The sequence below is a fragment of the Sarcophilus harrisii genome, chromosome 4 (genome assembly GCF_902635505.1).
Source record: "Sarcophilus harrisii chromosome 4, mSarHar1.11, whole genome shotgun sequence".
In the NCBI taxonomy this organism is placed as follows: Eukaryota; Metazoa; Chordata; class Mammalia; order Dasyuromorphia; family Dasyuridae; genus Sarcophilus; species Sarcophilus harrisii.
Window position 1 is genome coordinate 311487705 of NC_045429.1, and position 15476 is coordinate 311503180.

Consider the following 15476-nt stretch of genomic DNA (forward strand, 5'->3'; position numbering starts at 1 on the left):
CTTACCCCCCCACCCCCTCCCCTAGATGGCAGGATGACCAGTAGATGTTAAATATATTAAAATATAAATTAGATACACAATAAGTATACATGACCAAAACGTTATTTTGCTGTACAAAAAGAATCAGATTCTGAAATATTGTACAATTAGCTTGTGAAGGAAATCAAAAATGCAGGTGGGCATAAATATAGGGATTGGGAATTCAATGTAATGGTTTTTAGTCATCTCCCAGAGTTCTTTTTCTGGGCATAGCTAGTTCAGTTCATTACTGCTCCATTAGAAATGATTTGGTTGATCTCGTTGCTGAGGATGGCCTGGTCCATCAGAACTGGTCATCATATAGTATTGTTGTTGAAGTATATAATGATCTCCTGGTCCTGCTCATTTCACTCAGCATCAGTTCGTGTAAGTCTCTCCAGGCCTTTCTGACATCATCATGTTGGTCATTTCTTACAGAACAGTAATATTCCATAATATTCATATACCACAATTTATTCAGCCATTCTCCAACTGATGGACATCCATTCAGTTTCCAGTTTTTAGCCATTACGAAAAGGGCTGCCACAAACATTCGTGCACATACAGGTCCCTTTCCCTTCTTTATAATCTCTTTGGGATATAATCCCAGTAGTAACACTGCTGGATCAAAGGGTATGCACAGTTTGATAACTTTTGAGCATAGTTCAAACTACTCTCAAAATGGTTGGATTCGTTCACAACTCCACCAACAATGCATAAAAATATATATATATATATATATATATATATATATATATATATATATATATATATATATCTTTATTTTTTTATACTTTAAAAAAGTTTTTTTTAATACTTAAAAAAATAAAACTAGTGTTGATCTACAGGACACAGCCTTTAATAGTCTACACACACATTTTTTTAAAATGGAAACTATTTAAAGAAATAACAGTGAACATGAGGAATGCTCTTAGTTAAAGGATGGAAGAAACAAGAGAAAGCAAAGGAGGAAATAGTGGTAAGAAGCCATTCCAGGATGATGAAATATAAATGGCTTGTGTAACCTTGTATACCCCTGGGCAAATTATTTCCCTCTCTAGGCTTGTTTCTTTATGTGTCAAATGAAAGGGTTAAACTAGGTCTCAAAGACTCCTTATAATTCAAAATCCTATTACTTATAATCCTTTATTTTCAGTTATGACACTATCCCATTTAGTTAGTAAGGATAATTGGGAATTAACTTCAAAACGGAAAAAAAAAAAAAAATCTATCACTCCCTCCAGTTACTTTCTAATAATATAGTTTCTTCCTTTTCCAAATTTCTAGAAAAAATTTTTTTTCTATACTGGTCCCTATTTTCCTCAGCTCATCCTTATTTTTTAAGCTCTTTTCTATGACTTCCAATCTTAGAACAGCTGAAACTGCTCTCTGTAAGCTTACCAGTAATCTCTCAATTGTCAAATCTGATGACCTTTCTTTACTCCTTATCCCTTTGACCTCTCTATAGCCTTGGACATTGCTGAACTCCTACCATTCTGTGATTTTTGTCTTACTGCTTTTGTAGTCTTTGTTCCTTCTCAGTCTCTTTTATAGAATCATCATCCATATCCCATTCCCTGGAAATATTCTTTAGGTTTCTATCTTGGGCCCTCTTAATTTTCAGTTCTCTCTCTGACATAACGACATGATTTAGGAGAACAATTGCCAATTCCAAATGATGTGTTTGGTGTTCAGCACCAAATATTGGGGTTTGGAAATGTGAAGAATTCACAGTGGCCATTCTCTTTGGCAAAAGGTAGGTTTATTTAAAAGGAGAGATTATAGACAAAATGAAAAGATACAACAGACACAAGGAATGGTGAATATGAAATAAAGTTGGGAGAGCATTTAGTTAGCAAGGAAAGTTTTTTTTTTTTCTTTGTAAATAATTAATGATTGTGGAAGACATCATCCACCAGAACTGAAAACCTGATGTTTGAGTCAGAGAACAGAAAAGCTCTTTTAGTTAACAGCTCTTTTATTCTTTCTCATGAGAAAGGGCACAGCCCTTTGTCATTAAAGGGATGATGGCCAGGAAGTGCAAATTATGGAAGCTTGGTTGTGTGTCTTATAATTGGTTGACCAGATTGACTCATAATCTCCTTCCAGAAGCTAGCTAATAGAGCAAAGCAATCTTGATCCTTCATTATCATAAGTATTTATAATTCCTCTAGTCCAGTCATGAAATGGATAATTCCCAAAGAATTCTATGGCATATCTCTATATGATGTTTAGAGATATCCACTGAGAAGGAGTCTATGGTACATGTGCCTTCCTATAGAGGAGGTAGAAGTGATACTTAGGCCTAAGGAAACTACACCACTGGCCATCTTTCATATGATGGAAAAGACAAGTTCCCTAGTGGAACTCACTAGAAGAAAGGGAATTCCCTCAGATGAAAGGGAACACCCCATGAGGTTGGTGGTACCCTTAGCTGGCAGGCTAAATACTAAAAGAGATTTGGCACCCTAAAAGAATTAGCTATAAGAAGGAGAGAATAATAGAGACATGCTAGGGATGAGAAGCATGTAGCATGGGAAAAGGGAGAGGGAAAATACAGCACAAGACAGTGCCGTGATGGGCTGTAACACAAAGAGGGTTCACCATGGACATATTTATAGGGCAAATTTAACCCCAGGTATTTGACATAACTCAGATTTCTGACTGAACATATCAAGATGGGGTTATCCTCAACTACTACAAAGGGTGGGACTATGAGGCTAAACTGATCCCTTTAACATTGCCCTTCTTGCTTACCTTAGGAGGCAATTTCATCAATACTTCAGTCTTTCTCTGCCAATTGCACCTAGTTATTCAGGATCTCATCAGTGAAATTTTCAAAGATTAAACTATTTACCTTCATACAAATGACTTCAAAATCGATATATCCAAGTCTACTTTCTCCCCCAAACTTTTATTCATAATCACCTACTGTCTACTGGACTTCTCCAATTGGATGTCACACAGGAATGACAAACTTAACATGTTTAAAACAGAACCCACTGTCTTTGCTCTTAATCTCTTTTTCTTTTTAAATTCTATTTCTGTGGAGGGTATCATCCTTCTGGTAAGTTTACCAATTCAGGAATATTTTATATTCTCCTTCCTCTTTCATCCCTCATATGTAGTCAGTTGACATGTCTTATGAATTATGAAATCTTTCTCATCTTTCATACTATATCTACCTGAGTTCATGTTCTTATCATCTATTCCTGGATTATTGCAACAGCCTTCTAATTTGTCTCCTTGCCTTTAACTTTGCCTCTCTTTCAACCATATTTTTTACAGTTACTAAAATGATAATTCTCAAAACATATATCTGGGCAAATAACTTCCTGCTTAAGAAATTCAAGTGGTGAGGACTGCATGTGGATAATAACATAGTATTTTCACCTTTTGTTGTTGTTGTTTACTCGCTTGTTTTTTCCTCTCTCAATTTTTCCCATTCTTTTTCCTAAAAGAGTTTTTCTTTCTAAAGAATTTAGTAGATGGCTTTCTAAAATTTCTTTCTAAAAAAATTTAATAGATGGCTTCACCCCCAAACCTACTTTTATTTTTATTTATAGCAGCAAAAAATCAATTTTTGATATGATTTTTCTTGTGCAGCATGATAAATGTGGAAATGTTTAGAAGAATTGCATGTTGAACTGATGCTGAGTGAAATGAGCAGGACCAGGAGATCATTATATACTTCAACAACAATACTATATGATGACCAGTTCTGATGGATCAGGCCATCCTCAGCAACGAGATCAACCAAATCATTTCTATGGAGCAGTAATGAACTGAACTAGCTATGCCCAGAAAAAGAACTCTGGGAGATGACTAAAAACCATTACATTGAACTCCCAATCCCTATATTTATGCCCTACCTGCATTTTGATTTCCTTCACAAGCTAATTGTACAATATTTCAGAGTCTGATTCTTTTCTACAGCAAAATAACGTTTTGGTGGTATACTTATTGTGTATCTAATTTATATTTTAATATATTTAACATCTACTGGTCATCCTGCCATCTAGGGGAGGGGGTGGGGGGGGGTAAGAGGTGAAAAATTGGAACAAGAGGTTTGGCAATTGTTAATGCTGTAAAGTTACCCATGTTTATATCCTGTAAATAAAAGGCTATTAAATTAAAAAAAAAAATCAAAAAAAAAAAAAAGAAGAATTGCATGTTTAATCTATATTGGATTATTTTCTGTCTAGAGGAGGAAGAAGAAAGGGACAGAGGAAGAAAAATATGGAGCACAAGGTTTTGCAAGGTAAATGTTGAAAACTATTTTAATATATTTAGAAAAGTAAAAACTATTATAAAAAATAAAAAAGAAACTCAAGTGCCTTTTCTTACCTCACAGATAAAATACAAACTTCTCTTTTGCTTTTAAAGTCTAATACAAACTTGGTCCAGTGTACCTTTCCAGACTTACTACATATTATTCCCCATCAGCTCCAAATTTCTACCAAATTACCTTGTTTACCATTCCCGTTACACATGCCTAGAATAATCTTCATTTCTTAGAATTTCTGACTTTCTTTATAGCCTAGAAAGTATATTTTGATTTTCCTATTTAGTTGCTAGTGCCTTATCTATGAAAATTATTCTGAATATTTTATATTTTAATTCTCTATGTACATAATACATTCCAACCTTCTTTCCCCCAGAGTAACTTGAAGGCAAAAGATGTAGGTTTGATTTTGGTTTGGTTTTGTATTCCCAACTCTTACTATATAGCATTTGACACTTAGCAGACACAAAATAAATACTTATTGTATTACATTTTATTTATTTTCCTAACTTTTGAGTTTTGGAATCACCATTTTATATATATATAAATCACAATATGTGAATAAATTTATGTATAAATCACCATTTACACACTGACTAAAATTTATTCATACCTATTAATTCCCTCTTTCAGACATATACATTTTCAACTTTTTATCTTGAAATGTGGAAGGAATGTTTTTTCTTATCAGACAACAATTTGTTACCTTTGAAATAAATTGCTTGAGATTGGCTAAGAAAATAAACTTTTTTTGTTTTGTTTTAGGAGATTGTTGGTAGGAAGGAGCAGCTAGTGCCTATGTTCCCTTCCCTTGTCATCATCTCTAACCTACATTTCTCCTCTCCTCTACTTCATTCATTCATTAACGTTTAAGTGCCTGCCATGTGCCAGGTACTATTCTAAGTACTGAAAATTCAAAGGACACAGACTCATACACACACAGATCCTGCCTTCAGTAAATTCACATTGTATTTTGGAAAGGGGGAAGCACAGCTAAATAGAAAATTAAATATAAATATATACAATGAAGAACACAAAGTAGTCTGGAATAGACTCTCCTGAGGAGAGGGCACTAACAATTAGAAAGACTTATAGACTTCTTGTTGAAGGTGGCATTTGAACTAAATTTTGAAGCAAGCTAGGGATTTTAAAAGGCAAGATTAGAAGAGATGTTTCAGTCACAAAGGACATCTTGTCTGAATGCATGAATATAAGAGATAGAATGTTATATAATGGGAACAAAAGGACCACTTCATCTGGAACTTAGAGTTCATGAAGGAGAGCAATTCACTTGGAAAAGTAGTTTGAAAGAAGATTGTGAAAGACTTTCAATGCCAACTACTATATGATGTTATTGCATTCAAGTATCATATAAGCTCCTTCAAAGTGATATATGTAGCAGGTATCTAAGAACTAATGATTTCTATGCAAATGGTATTGGGAATTTTTCTTCTCCTGTCCATTATGTGAGTAAATTTGATCCATTGGAAGATCATGAGATTATTATGACATTGCCCTGTCAGGCAAAAAATCAATAACCTCTAATCCAAAATGTTTGCTACCTCCAAGACTTAGTTCATCCATGTAGGGGGTGCTGACAGTGATCTGAAAGCAGCTGCTCATTGATCTTGAAGGCAGGTACTCATTGATCTTAAAGAGAAGGGATGAGGAAGACTCAAGCCTGTTCACAGAAATAAACTAGAAATAAATCATTTAGTCAAATCCTCTTATTTTACAGATAAAGAAACAAGTATGGAGAGATGAATTGCTGGTCCAATGTCATGTAACTAGTAAGTAGGAGAGTCTAGATTTAGAATAAGGTAATGGTTCCAACTTCAGTGTTTTTAGAATTCTGCCATACTGTTACATTCTATGAAAATGGCTACTTTAGCTATTAAACTTCTCTTGTGTGCCAAATTCTGGGGATACCGAAAAGGGCAAAGACATGGTCTCCACAATCAAGAAGTTTGCAGTCTAATGGGAAGTTGCAAATGACTACATACAAACCAGACATACACAGGATAAATTGTGAGGTAATATCAGAGGGAAGATATTAGAATTAAGGAGGACTAAGAAGGGTTTCTTGGCAGAAGATGGGACTTTAGCTGAGACTTGAAGGATGTAGAAGAAGCTGTCTGGTGATCTTCTGATGGAAATGAGGAGGAAGAGTCCTCCAAATATGATGGCATCTGGCACTTGGAGCCAGTGTGGAGTCAAAAGATGGAATGTTGGCTATCTGCTCCACTCCCCCCCCCCATTACTTTGTATTAAGTTTGTATATAACATTTTAAAATATTGTTTGTTAGTTGTCTAAAATTAAGAAAATCTTATAAATTCAGATTAAACTCAAAAGTGTCTAGACATTCATTTCCCTCTCCCTTTCCCACTCCAAGTGTGGTTGTTAAAATATTTATCAACACATCCTTTTATTGCTTTATAAACATCATTTCAGCCCAACAGAAGTGTGGTAGAAGTCTCAGAGAACCAAGAGAACATTGTAAACAGTAACAGCAACATTGTGTGGTGATCAGCTATGATAGATGTAGCCCTTTTCAGTAATTCAATGATCTAAAACAATTCCAACAGTCATGATGGAAAATGCCATCTAGATCCAGAGAAAGAATTTTGGAGTTTGAATATAGCTCAAAGCATACTATTTTTACTTTTTTGTTGTTTTTTATTTTGGGGGATTCTTTCCTTTTGTTCTAATTCTTTTCTTACAACACAATTAATGGCGGAAATATGGTTAATATGATTATACATGTATAACCTAATCAGACTGTTTGCTAATTTGGGGAGGGAGGAAAGAAAGAAGTGAAGGAGAACAAAAATTTGGAATTCAAAATTTTATAAAAGTGAATGTTGAAAACTATCTTTACATGTAACTGGAAAAAAATAAAACACTATTAATTGAGAGAGAACCACTATGGAATTTTCCAAGTCTAATGAAATTTCTTTTTTTTTTTTTTTTTTGGTGAGGCAATCGGGGTTAAATGACTTGCCTGGGCAACACAGTTAGGAAGTGTTAAATGTCTGAGACCAGTCGAACTCAGGTCCTTCTGACTTCAGGGTTGGTGCTCTACATTGGGCCACCTAGCTGTCCTGTTTTAATCAACTTTTAATCAACTCTCACTTGACTGGTTTTTTTTTTCATTTTAGGTAAAGATATAAAATTCTCTCCCTTTTCCCATCCCCATCAAAATCAGAACAAAACATATTTTCTTTGCTTCAACTGTAAAAATAGTTACAGGCTTGTTTATGGTCACATAGTTCATATGTAACAGAGAGCCTTGAGGTCTTGAATTTAGATTTCCTTTATTTTATGACTAGTCTTCCATCCATTTAACTACATGCTTTCTCAGGGTTCAATTAAAATATAAAAATTTATATTCATGATGTGTTTTGTCAAAACTAATTAGAAGAGAGTTTCACTTTCCCTTTGGGTTAAGGGGTGGGGTGGGAGAGAAGGTTATAGTTTTTCAATTTTGTTTTATTTTCAGGTTCAAATCACCTCCCTTTGTTCTTCTTTCCCTTCCATCAATTGAAAAAGAAAAACAAAACATATCATAAATATGTGATCATGCAAAATAAATTCCTTCATTAGCCATGTCTTTGTCATGCCCCCCATAAGAGAAGTAATTGCAATTTGAATCTATCATCACTCTGTATGAAGGTGGATAGTATCTTTAATCATAAATGCTTTAAATTGTGATTTGGTCATTGTGTTGATCAGTGTTAGACTGATTATCTTCACAATATTGAGGTTATTGTATAAATTGTTCTCCTGGTTCTGTTCATTTCACTTTGTATCATTTATACAATACAAAGTTATATATATTTAGAGCTGATATTCTAGTCCAGCTTTCTCATTTCACAGATCAGAAAACTGAATCCCAGAGAAGGTAAGTGATATGCTCAAATTTACATAGGTGATGAAGAGCAGAGATGGGATTTTAACCTACGTCCTCTTAGTCCAAATTCTGTGCCTTTTCTACTGTCACGCAGTGAGATTTGCTAAGGTTCTTACAGCACTAAATTTATATAAATCTACAAAATAATGATGTTTACCATCACTAGTTAATTTATGTATCTTTGAAAATTACATATAATATTGACTTAGTTTTTACTTTTTATGTACAGTATAATGACATATGTTTATTGCTTGAGATCATGCATAAACACTAAGAAAATATATAAACCATAAGAATACAGAAACCTCCAAACACCTGCATGGAATAGAAAAACATAGAGAAGACAGATCCCAAAGGGAGAAACCTGGTTATATAAACTGACACAGTCAATACTCCTTACTACCCAAATTTCAAGGAAAGGAGCAATTAACTCAGGGAAGTGGATTGAAATGTACTATTATGTAAGCTAATTTACAGAACAGGAATCTGGATAGGTAGGAGGAAAAGGAAATTACGCTGTATTTGTTTAAAATTTCTTATTTCCTTGTTTGTCCTCTGATACCTACAGTGTACCAACACCTATCTTGGAAAAGTGATTTTATTTTATTTTTTAAATCTTATTTTTAAAAAATTAATAATAGCTGTTTATTTTTCAAAATACATGCAAAGATAGTTCTCGGCATTCACCCTTACAAAACCTTGTGTTATAAATTTTTCTCTCTCCCCCCCTTCTCTAGACAGCAACTGATCCAATATAGGTTAAACATGTATAATTCTTCTAAATACATTTCCACTTTGTTATACTGTGTGAGAAAAAATCAGTTCAAAAGAGGGAAAAGCATGAGGAAAAAAAAATAAGCAAACAAACAATAACAAAAAAGATGAAAACATTATGAGAGAGACTATGAGAGACAGACACACAGAGAGTCAGAGAGACACAGAGAGATGGCCCTCACTCTTCCATGTCTTAGAGTCTTAATGGGGAAATAGAACACACACTTGAAAGTGACTTAAGAAGACTTTAAAGCATGTCAACAAGTGAATATTAATGGAGCTCAACAAGATTTTCTGAAGTTGAAATGGAGTTGAATTTTGAAGGAGTAAAGGAATGGCAACATGTTTAGGCATACTGATGGGCTCACTTAATCCATGAACTTTTCCTAGATCTTCCCAGCTGGTGGTGATCTCTTTCTTATCTGGTCTTCTAGCATTCTTCTGTTATATTTACTATATTCTAATTTATGTTTGCTTAAATGCATGGCATATCTACTGAATTAAAAGATTTTTGAGATCTGAAATTGTGTCTTATTATTTATTATTTCCTCTGGAGCCTTGTATAGTAGACAGGGCTTCTTAAAATTTTTCCAGTTGAAACCCCTTTTTACCCAAGAATTTTTATGTGACTCCGGGTATGTAAATACAAATCAAAATTTACTGATAATATACCATCATTTTGTGACCCCCAATTAAATTACCAGACCCTCTATGCCACAAACCTCAATTTAAAAAACTGGGAAAAAGACATGGTACTTTTTTCCAAGTAGTTAAGAACCATGATCTCAAGCTACACTTCCACTGAGGCAGATTATTACCTCTCTAGGTCTTAAAAGAAAAAAAAAAAAGAGAAAAATTTACGTGATAGTTTTGTTGTATATTTGAAAGGAATATCAAGTTTTCCATAGTTGCTTTGTAGTTTCATGTAAAAAAAGATGATTTTAAGATAAAATTTTAAAAACTGAAAAAAAAAACTACACAGCAATTTATATTTTGTCTTAAAGGCATTAAGAAACCATTGGAGTTAGCTGAATAAATCATATTTTGCTAAGTATTTACTTTGGCAGCAGTGTGTACCATAGGCTGGAAGCAGGGAGACCAGTTATGAGGCAATTGTAATAATTTAAGTGAGTAAATCATGAAGGCCTGAAATTACAGAGGTAGCTCTGTGAATGGTGACAAAAAGTTGAATGAGAAAGATTCAAATGGCAATATTTTACAAATGATGGAATATGTTGGGTGAAGGAGAGTTATACATTGAGCATAATGCTGAAGTTATGAACTTGAAAAACTAGAAAGATAATGGTAACTTTAAGAGAGATAGTAGAAAGATGGGAAGAAAGAGAATGAGCTCCATTTTGGACATGTTGAATTTAAGATGTCTGTAAGACATTCAATTTGAAATGTTTAATACCTAATTGTTGATGTGGGACTGAAGCTCTGGTGTGAAGCTGGGGGAAAGGATTGTTCTCTCTGTGTATGTGTCTTTATATGTACACATATGTATATCATGTGTACACATAAATATATGTTATTTGCATATGGAAAATTAATTAAATCCATGAGTGATGGAGAGAAACTAAGAGAGAAAATATAGAGAAAGAAAAGAAGACCTAGGAGAGAACTTGGAGAACATTTGCCATTAGGAATGTGTTTAGAAGGTGAGACAGCAAAGGAGATACAAAACAAATAATCAGATCTTAGATCTAGAAGAAAATAGATCGTGAAAACCTACAAAGGAGAGAACATTAAAGAGAGAGTGATTAACAGATAAAGAGAAATGAGGACTGATTTAAAAAACCCCATCAAATCTGGCTATTAAGTGATCACTGGTAACTTTGGAGATAGTAGTTTCAGTTGAATGATGAAGTTGTAAGCCAGATTGCAAAGGGTTGAGGTCTAAAAGAGGAAGTGAAGATAGTGAGTGTAGAAATCTTTTTAAAATGACTTTGACTTAAAAGAGATTATAAAAGAGGATGGTAGAGTCTAATGGAAGTTTGTGAGAGACCGTGGAGTCTTGGGCATATTTCAATCAATTAGGAAGGAATCAATAGATACGTTGAAATAGAAAGACTGAAAATTTGAGATATAAAGGAGATGGCCAAGAAGACAATCTGATGGAGAAGATGAGAGGAGGTGGGATCAAATGCACATCTGTAAAGGTTAGCTTTGGTAAGTAGGATAGTCACCTCTTTGTCAGAGATTGGGGGGAGGAGAGACTTGAATTATGTCAAGGGGGTTTGAGAAGAGGGAGCTTGTTTTGAATGACTTCAGTCTTCTCAGGAGAGTAAGAAGATTACTACTCAGTTGAGAAGAGGGGAGATGAGGATATTAATGGAAATATATACAGTTTCCAACTCTATTCCTTCTGTCTTCTATCATTTATGGAAACTTGGTTCTTTCTGGAATACACGCTTTCCTTGTCTATCTTCTCTAGTGCCACTTGGGTCTTCTCTCATTTTCCATCATCCAGAACCCAAACATAATAGGTTAGGAGAAGATAGACCCATACCTGTAGATACTTTATACTATTATTACTCAACAAACTTTTCTCCTTTGGAATTCGATTCATCCTTCTATACCATCCTAGTTGGATTATTGAACAGCTTCCAGGTCACTCATCTTTTCATCTAACTCACAGTTTTCCTCTACACTGCTGCCCCTGCCTTCATACTTGGGGACTTCAACATACATATTGGGATTCCCTTGAATAATCTTAGTTTCCATATTCTACACGGTCACTCCCCTTCTACCATTGCCAGGAGTAGTCATATCTTACTTAGCTCTTCCCATAACTTACAACTATGAAATCTTTATGATCTTGTATTCAGGAATTCCCTTCTCCTGTCATTTCTGTTCTATCCATTTTTCCAGAGTTATTCTTTTGAAACTTGTTGTCTTCACTATGACCCCACCCCCAGTAACTGCACACCTTTTTGTTCTCCCCAGATCACCCCTATTCAGTGTTCTTTTCACAGTCTTCTCATTAAATTGACCAGATCAGCCTATCTTTTGTCTTTTAGTCTTAAATTCTGTGCCTCTCATCACCAATTTATACCATATCACATCACCATTAATATCAATTAAGTTCTCACTAATCTAGCTATCTTTTTCATGATTAATCTTGGCTGCTGAGTACTATTGGAAAAAATAATTATATATATATATATATATATATATATATATATATATATATATATATCAATCATTCTTTCTAGGCTTTCTTTCATAAAATCCCACTTTCACAGGCATCATAAGACTTCAGGAAGAGGCAGATTACTTTTATTCTTAGTATTTGGGTTCACACAGGAGGATCATAGAACTATAATTTAGGAGACTCCAGGGATATGCTCTCCTTTAATTATTTTTTCTGGTTTTTTTTTAAATTGAGCATTACCATATAAATTATAAAATAGGAGAGGATGATATAATAGATATGAATCTATTATATAAAACTTGTTTTTCTAAGTATTTAATAAATTTAATATATTACTTTGAAAGCTGTCGTATTTATGTTTCCTTGACCAGCTGCCATGAACTCCTTCATTTCCCCATATCTTCTAACGTCTTCATTTGTCTTCTCCCTTAATCCAGTCTCAGAGGAAGAGGTGACCCTTCCTATTGTCAAGGCTACTTCCTCTTTTACACTCTTCATATTAATCAAACTTCCTCCCACATTTCTTCTTCAATCTTATTTACTACCTCCTTCTCCATCATTAATATATCTGTGCTTTCCTAATCCTTAGAAAAAGACTTCATTTGACTATGCTATGCTCTCAAGCTGCCATATTTGTTTTTCTTTGCAAACCCTCTAGAGATTGATACTACTTTTACTTTCTCACTATCTCATTCATTTCTCAATCTCTTTCTATCTAGTCTTTTAAAAAAGTAATTCATTATTATATTGAAATTATTCTCTTTAATATAACCAATTATTTCTCATTGACCTTGGGTAAATTACTTATAGTCTGAGAGTCAGTTACCTTGTCTGTAAAATTGAAGGGATGGACAACATGATCTAGAGAGTTTCATTCACTTCTAAATATGTGGCCCTGTGATTGTCTCAACTATTAAATCTAATGGCCTTTTTTCAGTGCTCATCCTTCTTGACCTTCCAGTAGCTTTTATACTGTTGGCCACCTTTTCTTTCTGGAAACTTTTCTTTCGTGGCACACCTTCTTTCTGGTACTGTACCTCCTACCTGTCTAAATCTTCTATTTCCCCCTCTAATTTTTAGTGTTTCTAGTTCTAATTTTCTTTTTCTAGTTCATCACACTTCTCTATCTTTTAAAGGTATTCCCCAAGCACTGTCCTGTGTCTTTTCTCTCCCTTAGTGATCTCATAAATCTCATGTGTTCAATTATCTCTGCAAAGAGTACTCCAGGACAGAGATGTTGTGTTAAAGGTTTAACAGTGGCTCTCTGGGGAAAGGGTAGAGAGGGGTATATAGTCACAATATACTTTAAAGTTTAATCTGCAATATTAATATTTTCTCCATCACTTTCTTAAGTTTAGACAATCAACAACATAATAAATCAAACCTTGATTATAGTGCAAATGTACGCATGGAAAATTTAACGATCAGATCTTATAAGCCATTTGGAGCTATGCCATACTCTACATATTAGCTCTCATCTTTCTCCTGAACTCAAATTCAACTTTTCTAAACTTCTGTTGGACATCCATCATTATATAGATATTACAGCCATATCACAAAGTCAATATGTCCAGAAGACCAGGATAATAATTTTTTGATGAGAATGTCTCATCAAAATTCATTTGGTTCTCATCATTTAACCCCTAGTAATAATAATACCATCCTGTGTTTCCATTGCATTATTTTACCACTCAAAATATTCTTTCATCTGGATTTTTGTCTTTGGAAAAGCCAATAGATATAAAAATACAACTATCATTTTACCAGTGAAGTCACTGAGACTCATAGAGATAGGGGAATAATTTGTGAAGATAATACAAAGCTGTTGTTCAGTCATTTCAGTTGTGTCCAATTCTTTGTGATTCCATTTGGGGTTTTCTTGGCAAAGATACTGATTGGTTTGTCATTTTTTTCTCCAGCTTATTGTACAGATGAGGAAACTGAGACAAACAGGGTTAAGTGACTTGCCTGAGATCACCAGCTAGTAAGGTTCTAAGGTCAGATTTGAACTCAGAAAGATGAGTCTTCTTATCTGCCTGCCCTTACCTATATAACTAGTTAGTAGCTGAACCAGGATTTAAATCTACACTATCTACTTCCAACCCAGTGCTCTTTTAATCACAATAAACTTTATAATATAGTTAGACATTGAGTGACATTTACCTCTGCAGCTGTTACCCAAAGCCACATTGGAAGATACCCCATCTATTTCCTCACTAGTTTTCTCTGGCTTGTTTTTGATGAGCTCATAGGAAATTCCGGCCACATGACTCTCCACGGCGTCATGACTGACAGGCTGTTACAGCTTGAAAGGTGGCTGGCTGGCATAGGTCACCACTAGATTTCCTGGTGTTATATAATTGCTAGATGAATATTGTCAGGAATACCTGGCTCGAGGTCTCTCACTCTTAAAAAAAAAAAATCAAGGAATTTCAATTAGAAGCTACTTTGTCAAATATATAGTATTAATGATATTGAATTGCTTCCTACTGAAATGTCATATCAAAATGTCCTGTGGTAGAGAGGTGCGATATAGATTAACTACAAGGGTAAAATATTACACACACTATCAGATAGGGCCATTGTTTTTAGTGCTTTCCCCTATCCCTTCTTTAACTATTTTTTGGGGGAGACTGGGCATGATGCTAAAAGGGAGAGTACAATTTGGGGAGTTGGGATGGATTTAGGGTGAATCAGGGTTATATGGAGAAAAAATGGATTTAAAAATATCAATAACATTCATTTTTAGTGCTCCAGGGATCCTATATTTTATCTAAAACTGAGAATCTAACAAGTCATTCTTATAAATAGTTGTTTATTCATTTAGTTCTGTTCAACTTCACATGATCCCCTAGACATTTTGTTCATGAAGTTTTTTTTTTTTTTGGCAAAGATTCTGGAATGGTTTGCCAATTCCTTTTCTTGTGCACCCCCATTTTATATATGAGAAACTGAGAGAAATAGGGGTTAAGTGAGCTGTCCAGGGTCACACAACTTGTATGTGTATGAGGCCAGATTGCAAATCGGGTCTTTTTGACATCAAGTCCAATGTTTTATCCATTTGTCCAACCTGAGACATAATTAACACAAAAAGAAACATCCTTAGCACTTGTGCCTTGTGTTCTAAATGTTACCACTGCATGCTCTGAAAACCTTGCTGATTAGAGGCTGGCCTCTTGGTTTGATGTTTGTTTTTACTGGAGAAGTAAATCCTTTTAATGATGGTCCAGTAAAACTAACTTTTTTTTGTTGTTCCTAGCAGGAGAAACCTTCATGAAGCTCTTCAGTCTCAAGAACTAATCAACTCTTAGCAACCTTTAGCCCTAGGAGG

At 34.4% G+C, this 15476-nt stretch overlaps 2 protein-coding genes across 6 annotated transcripts in view; one reads left to right on the forward strand and one right to left on the reverse strand.

Annotated features, from left to right (window-relative positions):
• ARSG (arylsulfatase G) overlaps positions 1-15476 on the forward strand; it is a 194940-nt gene that overhangs the window by 66212 nt on the left and 113252 nt on the right. For 2 of the 5 annotated variants that reach the window (XM_031965687.1, XM_031965691.1), the window contains exon 1: positions 4251-4279. The exons of 1 other annotated variant lie outside the window; for it this stretch is intronic. The gene's annotated coding sequence lies outside the window, so the exon portion shown is untranslated. Of the gene's footprint in view, positions 1-4233; positions 4280-10568; positions 11161-15476 lie in introns of those variants that run through there. 2 more of the 5 variants (XM_031965689.1, XM_031965690.1) reach the window with 2 other exon arrangements.
• SLC16A6 (solute carrier family 16 member 6) overlaps positions 1-15476 on the reverse strand; it is a 93423-nt gene that overhangs the window by 58188 nt on the left and 19759 nt on the right. The window contains exon 2 of the mRNA XM_031965693.1: positions 14309-14552. The gene's annotated coding sequence lies outside the window, so the exon portion shown is untranslated. The remainder of the gene's footprint in view (positions 1-14308; positions 14553-15476) is intronic.